Genomic DNA, 12,973 nt, shown 5'->3' with positions numbered 1-12,973 from the left:
TGTCTTGGTTTACTCTGAGCTGAGCTGGCAAAGTGAAGCCCATGAGAGAGAGGCAGTCCAGACATGTGCTGGCCATGGTCATTTCTTCACCAGAGTCCAACACAGAGCACCAACGGCATTGATGGAGTAAAACATTCCAAGCAATCCTGGGAAGGCAGATTGGTGGTCATGCTGTTAGACAGAGTTGCTTCTAAAGAGCCCTGTAACTCAGCTAAAGCCAAGATGGCTGGACTTCAGGTATCTGTCCTGAGAAAGTGGCCTCTGTGGTTAGCAAGTCTGGGCATCGTTCTGCTAGGTTAGAGTGAGCCTTGTTAGATTTTCAGAAAATCTGGGCAAAGTAGAACACAAGTCCCAAGAGAGAGAGAAAGGATGGGGGACAGCTACATTGTTTCCTGTGTTTGTGGAGCACCCTGCGCGCCATATTTGTGGGCGGATGGTGGTGAGGCTTAGTGGCACTGAGAGAGGAGAGCCAAGAGTGAGTAGAAGCTTGCCAGTCTGCCTCAGCTGCGATCCAACATCACCTTTTGGGCAACCATGGCACCAATCTAAAAACCACTGTGCAAGGAACATACTGAGACATGTCAATGCCAGTGTATTGTGCATCACAATTAAAGCAGTGTGACCCTAACACCTACCCAGGAATGCTCACCTCCTCGGTCTGCAGACAAATAACTTTTGCTTTCAGGACCAGGGAACTCCGGAGAATTCATGCAGTCTCCTTCCTCCCGCTCCCAAAAGGGAGGAGCATAATTAACGTTGAGCCCACTGAAAAGAGACCTGAATATGAGCAGATTAGATTCTTCCAGGTTCCCTGTTCTGGTTGAAAAAGGCCAGAAGAGAGGCTCTTCGCATTTGGTTCCTTTTAGCCCCAGTCCTTAGTCAGTATCCTGTTACTCTAACACAATTGGTGTGAAATATCTTGTAGAAATTCATTCCTTTAAGCCAAATACGGTGAAGTCCTTCCGAACCATGGAAGCATGGGGGTACAGCCCCAGTCCCACAGGTCCTAATGCAAGGAATACTATCAACATCCAGATTTGGAGTCCATGTGTGTGGAGCTCGGGCCAGGGCTGAAAGCTGAAACAGGTACTATTGGCTTGTGAAGAGTTACTTGGGTGATAAATTGAAAACCTTGGCTGTGTGTGTCAGAAGACCACAATGTCTTTAGCCAAGGAATAAAAGCTCCATCCAAAAATCAGAAGGTTTTCTCCTTCCTGCCAAACAAATGCGTGTTTGAGAACTTCTAGGCAGATGTCTGGGGTTACCTACTGCTTAGTCATAGAAATGAAGTGCTAACATGATTGAGTAACTGTGTCTTCTTCTGTCAAGGTGCTACTTACACCTAGGGGGATCTGAATCACTATAAGGATTTTCCCTTGTCTGTGGGTGATGTAGGAACAATGGGGTAAGGAGGGATGGTAAGGCTTCTCCTCTGGGCATACCTCTTGGTAATCCATGTTCTTCCCTCTTCTCAATGTCTAATAAACCTTCATTCCTTCTTGCCTGGGTGATTTATAATCCTGACTTTATCAATTCTCCTCTGACCCCTGTTCTTATCTGAGCCCTGCCCTAATGTCCATATGAGGCAGCTTGTCCTTCAAATAACTTCCTATTTAATGTAAATTTCAGACCATGTCTCTTCCACAATAACTGGACTCTTGCACTGCAAACAGAAGACTATTTAACCTCAGACCCTCAAGGACATCCAAAACTTGTTTTTTGCTTGTGTTTCCCAAGTGAAACGTTTTAATTCCCCCCCCCCTTTTTTTGTTTTTGTTTTTGTATTTTCCTTTTGTTTTGTTTTTTTGAAACAGGGTCTCTGTGTAGCTTTGGCTGTCCTGGACTCACTTTGTAGCCAAGGCTGGCCTCGAACTCACAGTGATCCACCCCCTTCTGCCTCCCAGAGTGCTAGAATTACAGGCATGCACCACTTTGCCTGGCTTCCCCATATATTTTTGAGACCTGTTGTAAATACTAGAAACAGTAATGAGCAAAACAGAGTCCTGTTTCTCACTGCTTTTGTCAGGCCCCGGTGAGAAAATCATGAATATTCCCTCTGGGCTTCAGCTATTGGAGCCTTGGCATTCATCATCCATCTGAGTAGGAGACTTTTTCTCCCGGCCTCTTGTTTTACACACCTTAGGGCTTAGTTTAAGCACTCATCCTCCATGTAGTGTTCTGTGGTCCCTCTTCTGTATTCCCATTGTGGTCAAGGCCTTAGTCTTGGTTGCTAGGTTGCTGTTCGCCACCCCTCATAGTAGTCACATCTGAATACACAGAGTCAAACTCTTTCCTTTCCTTCCTCTTAAGGAGCAGCAATGCACAGTGAGCTTAAAGCTTCAGCTTTAAGGCTTGTCCTAGTTTTATTTCTGTTGCTGTGATAAAATAAAGGAATTTATTTCATCTTATAATTTCAGGTTACAGCCTATCATTGTTGGGAAGTCAAGACAGAAGCTTGAAACAGTAAGTCACATTACATCTACAGTCAAGTGTGGAGAGAAATGAATGCATTCATGTTCATTTACCCACTTGTTTGTGCTTACTAAATTTCTCCTCTTTTATGAAGTTCAGAATTCTCTGCCTAGGGAGTGGTTCCACCTACAATGGGCAAGGTTTTCCCACATCAATTTACTTAAAACAGGGATTGAAGAGCTGGATCAGAAGTTAAGAACACATACTGCTCTTCTAGAGGAGAATTAGATTCTCAGCATCCATCTTGGGGAGCTTACAATATCCTGTGACTCCAGCTCCAGGAGATCCAACACCCCTTGCCTTCACAGGTACTTGCACTCAAGAATGTATTCCCCCACACAGAACATACATATATACATAAACTTAAAAATAAAATGGATATTAAAAACTTAATATCCCACAGACACTTCCACAAGCCAGCTCACTCTAGGAAAAAAAAAAAAAAAGGTGCTCCCTGAGACTATTCCCTCATGATTCTAGATTGTGTCTAGATGATTAAAGATAATTACCACAGCCTACCAGTGACCACTGCTGAGTAATTTAAGGTTAATTCAAGGTTCTGCAAAACAGGGACTCAAAGCTATATATGCTGTTCAAAAGTGCCTTTACTGGAGTCCTGTGAAGCTTTAAAATTATTAGATAGTTCAGAGTTCACAGTAGGAACAGAGAAATAATGAAGAACACACAAAGAGTTCTCATCATCACTATCACCAGGTGTGCTGAGGCTATGGAAGCTCTGATGGTCGAGTGGGGGCAGAGTGAGTGTGTTAGGCTGTGTTACTGAGGAGGGGAGAGGAAGCATTCATTGTGCAGGCGAAGGCATTCCCCAGGGGAAATAAACACAATTCTATGGGAATAGAGTTCACATGGCAGGATAGTGTTGGAAGTCTATTATATGCAGGCTCTCGCTAACCATCACAGGGCTCTGTGGTCAGATAAACCTGGGCCTGAGCCTTGGCTTTGCAGGACCTATGTTTAGTTAGTAGGGCTTCAGTTCTGTATCTGTAAACAGGGGTCTTAGTTGGGTTCATCTCACAAGTTTAACTGTGAGAATTAAACACCTTATTAAAAGCATTCACCACCATGTTTAGAAGGACGGCCAAGTGCTCAGTAGGCATTGTGTCAAGGGTACAACTTTGCTTTCTGTACCACTGACACACACTCTCTTCTTATTTGTTAAATAATGGGATTATGGACTAGTCTCTCAAGTCATGTTGACGTCATTTTGAAGTGCTTTTTATTGAGGTTAAAATGAACATTTCTGTGCTCGTTTGTGTTTATAAATTGGAAATTTTCATCATCTGAAAAAACACTCCATTCTTCATTTTAACTGTTCTAAGGCAAGGCATCCAACAGGGTCTTTCTTACATATTACCTTTGTGTTGCGATACTGACAGTAAATTAAGTGCAAAAGAGTGAGTAGGAGGTGACCTTAACCTGCCAACATCTCTACCGATGTTCCAAAAGACACTTGGAGCTTGCCTCTGTCTGCCAGACAGTTCAGCCCCAGAAAGACCAGGGTTTATCTCCGGTCTCAGAGAAACAACCAATGATGCAGAGATCTCTCCATACAGTCCATTTCTAGAATTACTCTGAGCCATGAAACATCCTCTTCTAACTTGCTTTCTCAAAAATAGGCTCTGGCAAATATTCAGTGATTGCCACTATGGTCCCATGCACATAAGCTTGTTGATGACAGAGTTTCTGCCATTAAGAGGCAGTGACAGAAGTGGACTGAGTCAGGGGTCCAGTCAGAGACAGTCTACTCCTTTAGTTTAAAAATCAAGAGGGGTGGGGAGAATTGTGGAGAACTGTGGCTTGAGTGTTACATGGAGGTGAGGACCAAGGTAGTAGGGGATGAGAGAAAGTGAAGTTGATGCTAAAAAGTGTATTTTGCAGGTCAAGAGACATCCTTCCATTCATACCTGTCTGCTGGGACTGTCAGTGCAAACCCGTGTTTGTGCAAATTCTTCTTTAAGTCAACCATGGCCCTCTTGGTGAAACTCATTTAAGTAGCAGAAGTCACTGGGTCTTGGGGTCAAGGATGAATTGTTAGCTCATTAGGACTGGTTTTCAGCTCATCTACAGCTTTGGAAGAAGGAGGTTGCAGGGCAGGCATTGGTAATTAAAGCAACACAGAAAAGAGAAAGACCAAGTCACTTTGTATTTTGGTACTACTGCTCAATTTGGTCTTTTGTTTACCTTTACTTGCAGGGCTGAGGCGGGGCAGATAGGGTCCCTGTGCATTGGCTTTGGCCTTCCTGATGACAGGTTGCCTAGGGAGTACCATCCACCTCTAGCCCCAGTCAACACTGAATAGTGGGGCAGTCTGGGATGTCCCTAAGCCCTCAGCACCAGGCAGAGTCACTCTCGGTTTTGGGGAACATGTGCTTATCTTTTCACTGCTTGCTTAATACACTTGTGTTATCTACGAATAAACTCTAATAGCTGCTTTATGGTGCACAACATGGCATTTCAGCCACCACAGAGAAGCAGAAACCGAGCATCGTTTTATTTATTTATCCTCCACTACAATTTAAAATGCTAAGTCAATGCATATTCTAAATTAGGAACAGGAAGAAAGTTCTCTTAGGGTGAAGTTCTGTATATCTGGCTCTACGACGTGCTGGAATTGCCCAGTGAGATTTAGACACATCTGGGAGAAGGCTATTAATAAGCTCCCAGAAGTGAATCAACAGTGTCAACTGAGAAGCCTGATTCGCAATCAAAGAGAACGCAGAGCACATATTTTCAGCACCTTGTTGTTGTGGAATGTGAATATTTTAAAGCTCCCTAACTAGCCAGGAAAGCCATACATTCTTGAAGACCTGATTAAATCTACCAGTAAAGCAAGTCTGATTTTTAACACTGTGATTGCTGTAGCTGGTAGATGAATTGATCTGCTAACTGCAACACAGAACAGACTGTAGCACACAAGTTCCAATGTATCGGAAGGAGAGCAACTGTCCTCCTAACAACCAGAGCGGGCGCCGAGTCAAACCGCCCCTCAGACTCGTATTCACTTACACCCTGGGATACAGCTGCAGAGTTGGGTTTTGTTTTGTTGTTGCTAAGATTCTATTGGTGTGTCTAGTTACACATGTGCAAGTGTGTCTGTGCGTGGGATCTGGCACGTGAGTTCAGGCTCTGAAGAAGCCTGAAAAGAGTATTGGATGCCCAGGAGCTGCAATTACAGGTGGTTGTGAGTTGCCTGAAGAGGGCGATTGGAACGGAACTCTCATCCTTTGTGAGAACAATATGTTATGTACATTTCACTGCTGAGCCATCTTCCTAGCCTCTGAGTTGGAGTTTGTAGGTGAAGTGCTTTCTGAGGCAAAACATGTATTATTTGCTTTGTATTATAGAGTGGAGCTGAGTGTTGGGAGAAGAGGTGCCAACTGGGTACAGGAGTTGCTCTGGAGTTGGTGACTTATTTCCCACCTTCCTCTCCCTGGTTAGGACTGTGTGGGTCCCCAGAGCCCACAGAGCCCAATTCTTTTCAGCATGCCATCCAGGAACCCCACATCAGTGCCTAGTGCTGACCTACTGTGGTTGTGTAGATCCCATAGAAAATAGCACATGCTAGAATTTGCTCCCCACTTCCCTGGCCCAGAGCTGGTCATTAAGTGCTTGTCTTCAACTTGATTAGTTTCTCTGTCTCTAAAATGGAAGAGAGGGGTAATACTTCAACTCCATATGGCTTTGATGAAATTTAAATGAGATAACTGGTGTCATTTCTTCAACCACCCATGAACCTTCACTATTCAGTTTCTTCTTGTGGAGAAGGCAGTTTGGTAAATCATTTGAGCCATAGAGGATGAATGGCAATGGTTAACACGTATTGATTACTTCTTTTGATGTGGGCACAAATTTCAGCACTGGCTCAACTTAGTGTTCTTACGTTTAGACTCAAACCGAATGAGACAGATAACAATTTGCTAAGAAACCAAAACTTAGCAGGGAGTTTATCCAAAGATGTAAATGGCAGTTATACATCTTCACCTTTATTGGTGCAGATCACCCCCACACAAACACACACACACACACACACACAGACATACATGCACGCCTCTGCTAATGTTCTTAAAGCTATATATACCCTTATGCTTCCAGAGAAGCTTCAAAGGGGCATCAGAAAAGATTGATCTTAGACCATCTTAGTTCAGTGTCTTGTTTTTACAGGAGAGAATGAGGTGGGGCTTTGCCCAAGATATCATACAAAGCTGTATGTCCTGATTCCACTTCTGCCTTCTTTAACGAGGAGATAGCAAATCAGCGCCTACTCTTACAGCAGGTGGGAAACATGTGCCCATTGGAAAGAGTTAGCAAAGCCAGGAAGGAAAGCAGACTCTGGCGTTTAAGGGTTTGTCTCTTATGAGGGGTGACTGCTTCTCCTGGCTAGACCAGGAGTCTTTAAGCGGCAACAGGAGGGAGCCCCCATTCAGCAAGAATCAGAAGCTTATGAATTGCCAGCCTCCATACCAGTGTAATCTTCAAGCCTTTCTCAAGCAGATGTTAAGCCTTCTGCATAGACACATCAAAGCTCCCAAATGTTCTCTCTACCTGACTTTCCCCAGAGTTTATTACTTCTGAAGCTACAGCTACTTGTTCATGTGGGGCCAGATGTATATGCATGTATGTGGGTGTGTGGGTACGTATGTGCATCTTCAGCTGGCCTCTGACAGAGTATCAAATGTCTGTGTTTCACAATTGGAACCGTCCCTAGTCCCAGCAGCAAGAACAAAGAGCTCGTGGTTTGATGAGTGAAGTTATCAACCCTGTTGAGCTTATTTCTCACTGTCCCCTTGACTGGCTTTGGAATCACCTAGGAGACATACCTCTGGGCATTTCAAGCAGACCATTCCTAGACTGGAGCTAAAGGAAGAAAACCAGCTGAAGAAGAGCATTCATCCCCCTCTCCTTTCTGATTCTAAACACAGTGTGACCGGCTGCCCCACGTTCCTGCCACCAAGCCTTCCCTGTTGCGAAGGACTGCATTCCTTCAAACTACGAGCCTAAAGGAAACCTCCATCTCCAAAGTTACTTTTGTTAGGTATTCTGTCAAAACGATGATGCAAGTAACTAATAGACATCTGCACCAGGGCCAGGTTTTCTTAACCCAGTCTTAAACTGAGGAATAGTCGGCTCTTGTATTCATTCTGAGGGTAAGGTGCTACAGGAGGCTTCCAAAGGAATGACAATTCATCCTTCCTACTGTACACCCTGGGGTGGGGGATACATCTGCGAAACAAAATATCATAAATTTTTGGCATACCTAGTTCAGGAAAGTTATTTTCTGTTACGAATGTTTTCTCTTTCCAATAGTAGGAAAGCTATGCAGAAACTAAAAATGCCCCATGGCACTTGCATAAAAGTTTGCAGAGGCATAAGGGGTTTCTATTCAGAAGGGAGCTACTGTGGGGTCCTGAGTGCACCGAGAATTGTGTAAAGAAGGATATTCTGGTGAGAGAAGGCAAGACCAGGGAAGGCAAAAAAAAAAAAAAATCATTGTCCTTGTTTATAGAACATAGGCTAAAGCTGTGTTCTAGAAAACATTGATTGATGTGAGGCCTCAGGAGAAGGCAAGGAGGGCAGAGGACCCAGTCAAGAAGTTCTGTCTAAAGGAGAGCTGCAGTGTGGACTCCTCAAGGGCTCTGAGTGCTAATTATACCACTGATGCAGTTGTCCTTCTGCCGGCAGGCCAGCTCCTGTATCATTCCTGACCATCCACTGGCCTCACTTCCTACAGGACAGAAGCTAAATCTGTTTATGTGTGCTGCTATCTGACTTTTGCAATCAATAGCCACAGGACCAGGGGAAGGGGTATATCACCCCAGAGAATATGCCTTAGAGGATCTACAACCCCAACAGAAGAACCCAGGTGGGTGATACTGAGTGAGTATCTCTTCAAAAATTATACTGTAGAGAGTTAGGGGGATATCTCAGTCAGTAAAATTCTTGTCTTACAAGCACAGGAACCTGTGTTGAACCCCCAGAACTCACACAAAGATGGGCATGGTAGCTTATACTAGCAATCACAATGCTGGAAGAGCAAAGGCAAGAGGGTCCCTGGGGCTTACTGGGCAGTCAGCCTAGTGTACAGCCTAGATAGCCCAGCCTGGTGAGTTCTAGGCCAATTAGAAAAGCAAAGGTAGATGGTACCTGAGAAATGACAGCTGCAGTTGTCCTTTGGTCCCCACATTCATGCACACACACATGTACATACTCCCATGTACATATACACATGCATACACATGAGCATACACCCGCAAGATATAGATAAGTGTTGGGGGAAGAAGGCAGTTGAGATTCTAAGCAGACAGGCTTCAGACGAGTGGCTGTATTCAACCAGGCCCTGTCTACATACAGGCTATGAGGGGCCTCCTGTACTTACAGGACTCAGGGGGACCTACCACTTTCTCCAGTATTCTCAAAAGCCTAGGGTGGTTGCTGATCTGCTAACAAGGTTGGGCTTATCTTTGAATTTGGGTATTCACTACTATCTTTGGGGAGGGGAAACTGAAGGCAAAGGGGCTGTCTTGAGACCAAGTTTTTCACAGAGCCGGGTCATGGTGGATTGTGTAGAAGCAGATAAACTTTCTGTGCTTTTCTCCACCTATAAAAGAAGATGTGATTGATCACAGCTAATCTCTATGGTGGACACCATGAGGACTCTGTGGTGTTTTTGTATGCAGTCAGGTTCCATATATTATACGGTTATATGGGATTCTTTAGGCAAAGAAAGCTCTGAATGAAGTCCTGAGGGAATGTATATTACTAGCACAGCAGTCATATGAAGGATTCTAAGCCACAGACCCATTGGAAATTGGTAAAGCTGTTACTATGATGGGCCAGGGTCAGAAGGATGACCAAACTTTCCTGGGGGCATACTGTGATAGACTTCTGGAGACCTACAACACACATACCACACATCTGCTCATCTCAGAAGGGATCCCATGACTAACCAAAATAGGGATACCACCAAAGTCTAACTTGGTGAACTAAAGAGTTACTTGCAGAAGTATGGTTAAGGGGTTACTTACAGGAGCATAAATGACCCAAAGAAAGCTGTATCCCCAAAGTCCACCCTAGCATGAGTGACAGTTCACAAAAGCTGGGATCCTGGAGCACATTGTACAGCATGCTAGCAGCTCAACAGTTTGAGAGTGAATTTTCCTAGTGGCTCAGTTGGTCTAAGCCTCTTCCAGGCAACTCATCTGGTCTTTGTTTCTTTTAAGCAGTTAGGGTATTCTCTGCTACTTTGGGCCTACTGATGCTGGCTGACCTCAGCATCTTCTTTACAACTGGCCTTATTTAAGTCGTCTTCACAGCTGGACTTATCTGTGAGTGACTCCCAGCAGTCTTTATTGTTTACTCTTGGGGAGGGAGGAACCTAGTGAATCTGGTCTGTTTCAGGGACTTCCTAAAGGTATTTGAATTGTTTACTTCCTGTCTTAATGGAATTCCCTGAAGGATGGAATGTTTCTCTCTTAGGGGAAATTGCTATGGAGGTGGAATTGGGGGTGTAGGGAGTGTCCAAGTAAGAGGGAGCCACCAGTCTATCTATATGCCTCCCTCACCCCCCAGCTGTCCCTAATAACATGCAGAGGTTCCAGGTTTCTGGAGATAGCAGGTGCCACTCCATCCGAGTACACATATCCCCCTTGACTTCTGCTTTTCTTTACATGTGTCTGCCCTTTCTTCTTTGCCCCATCCCCCGACCCTCAACCCCAGGCAGGGTTCTAGGACCCAAGTTGTGAGGACTGAGGTAAGATGGTTTCATTAGGTGCTAATGGGTTTTGTCACCCATGAAAAACTAAACATTCATTCCTCCTCTTTCCCACCTTCCTACTTTCTAAGAATCCATACACTTTGAATGTGTTCAGAGTATAGTTTAACAGCTAAGTGTAACAGGAGATTTTAAAAGCCAAGAGAGAATTGAGAATGTCACAAAAATATTCAACATGTGTTTTCCCACATATGTTATTACCATTCAGTGTGGTGATTTCCTTTTACACTGCATAGTTGCTTTTGTGTGGGCAATTTGGGAGTTGCTAGAGCCCAGGAGACAAAACAGAGTTGAAGTAAAACCTCATTAGTTACCATGTAAGGGCTGGTAAAATTTGACTTTGAATTAGCTAGGTTAAAATGAGCTTGTATTTTAATAAAATAACAATGGGATGATTTAGGCAGTCAAGGAATGGGAATTGTTTTTGAATTGCATACTATTTGGGGAAAAGAAGCTCTGTGATCAGAATAATGAGGATTTACTGTATATTGTGCACTGTGAGAATGCTCTGTCTCTTAGAAATACTCTTTGTATTCATAAGCCTTTTATGACTGTCCTGGCATTATGGGAGACTTTCAGTCTTCTTTGTCTTTCTGTTGTCAGCCACAGTGAAATAATTGCAATGACAATTATTTGCTTGTTTGGCTTCAGAAGTTTTCTGTGTTCAATTTCTTCATTTGTCTGCCTCATGGTACCATTGTGTAATATGTCATGACCAAGCATATTCCAAAGACCAAAAAAGAAAAAAGAGTGCATCATTTTTCTTCCTCTGGGAGAAGTGTCCCCTTACATGGAATTTAATAGAGATGTTCACAGCACTACGATGAGCATTTAAAATAGTTGTCGCCATCAGACTTTAACAGCTTAAACAGATCAAGATGGCAGGTGACACCAGTCTACCTTGTTGTTCCAGGGCCCAATTTTATAAATCCCACATCAAAAACCCAGTTCAGACAGGGTTTGCCAGAAATGTAAGGAAACATGTCACCGTGACATACAGTGTTATAAAGTATACCTCACCCATGTGACTAGTTCAAATGGCCTACATTTCAGTTTTAAAGACTAGTAACTTTGGCAATCTCTTATTCCCTAACTTCAACCAAAGACTATAAAGTTTTGACTGAGAATTCAGTAATGAATGTTTGTATCAGGACAGGGATGGTTGCCACTATTGCTCTGATGCATGAGCTTGCCACGAGTGTATGTCATCAGTACCATCTCCCCAGTCTGGGGTGGCTTGAATTTCAAGTGCTCAGAGTTGCTTTGAGGAGGCTGGTCAGCTGTGACCCAGACAAGCTGGTATAGACTCATTAAGAGGTGTGTTTTGAACTCGTCTTCAAATATAAACATCAACTCTTGATTTTTTTTTTTTTTTTGGTTTTTATGGAGGTTTTTGCATGCTTAAGTAAAATAGGTGACCACGAGAACTTTTTTCTCATTAAATTATAGGACTACAATGAGACGATGCAAGGAAATTCAGCCTTCAGCATGATGTACCATGTGAAGTTCCTCAGCAGAACCTTCACAGTGTTCTGTCATTTGTTCAGTCCTGCTTCATTCCCGCCTGGGCCTCAAGTAACGACGATTAGTGTATATCATCATGGTCAGCAGTTCTTGACCCTGGATTGCAGGGGATAATAAAACCTGGCCCTTCTTCCAGCTTTCTCTGGCCTGACACTGAAGATTTTTGGAACAGACTGAAAGAATTTGTTAGGTTGTTAGAAATTCCTAACCTGAGATGAAGGAAAACGATGACCCTACATTTCCTACCTGAAACAATTCTTCAGGGCTGTTGTTTCAGGAGCTCACATCTGTATGTAAGCATATTCGTACAACATGCACATCAGCTATCATCTATAAGGTAACAAAATAAAATATATTGGTGAGAATGAATAGCTCAGCTTACCATACAGATGTTGAGCTAAATGGTACCCACAGCTTGGGCATCTGAATCAGGTAGCTGCTGCGTGACTTGCAAATACAACATGCAGTTGACAGAATCTCCTTGTTTTCCCATCAAGGTTTCAGCATCCCTTAGACAGAATCTGAAAGATATGATAGCATATGGCACAGCTTTTTACAGTCAAAAGCATACAAGCAGACAGCTATGGAAAAAAATGCTTCTAGGTATTTTGATGAATCTGAAAATCTTACAGGAAAACAGACTGCACTTGGAGTTGGGGAACTGAGAATGTAGGACAAACACAAGTAACCTTATCTTGGGTACAGACTGATTAAAGAAAGATAGATTTTTGTATATGGAATGGAGCTAAAAGGCAAAGATTTAGTGTTTGCAGGAAACCCTTCAGTTCCATTTATAAGCTTCAGGAATTCCATCTTTGGCATCCAGTGAGTATTCTCATCAAGTAATCATTTTGTTTGTTTGGTTCTCATGTTCATTTGAAAGGAAACTAGTTTAATTCTGTGCTTTGAAATTAATGACTGTTCAGAGTGAAGAGACAACCTACAAGACAGAGAACAATCTGTGCCAACTATAAAGGGATTAATATCCAAGACACATAAAGCAGTGCAAAAATTCAACACCATCAAATTGTCTAATTAATAAAAGGAACTGAACACATAGTTCTCAAAAGAAGTTTGACCAGCCAACAAGTGTTCAACATATTTAGCTATCAAGAAAATGCAACTTAAAACTGCTTTGCAATTCCATCTCACTGCAGGCAGAATGGCTATCATCAGAAAAGCAAAAGA

The 12,973-nt window shown here is 43.2% G+C and overlaps 1 long non-coding RNA gene across 1 annotated transcript; it reads left to right on the top strand.

Annotated features, from left to right (window-relative positions):
• Window positions 1-2,412: 2,412 nt before the first annotated feature.
• On the top strand, window positions 2,413-12,104 carry LOC132652195 (uncharacterized). Its single transcript, XR_009589673.1, has 3 exons — window positions 2,413-2,463; window positions 8,173-8,353; window positions 11,711-12,104. It is a non-coding gene; the product is annotated as an uncharacterized LOC132652195 (long non-coding RNA).
• The last annotated feature ends 869 nt before the right edge of the window (window positions 12,105-12,973 follow it).

Source organism: Meriones unguiculatus, chromosome 2 (assembly GCF_030254825.1).
Source record: "Meriones unguiculatus strain TT.TT164.6M chromosome 2, Bangor_MerUng_6.1, whole genome shotgun sequence".
NCBI lineage: Eukaryota > Metazoa > Chordata > Mammalia > Rodentia > Muridae > Meriones > Meriones unguiculatus.
Note: the sequence above shows the minus strand (reverse complement) of the source record. Positions and strands in the feature narration are given on the sequence as shown.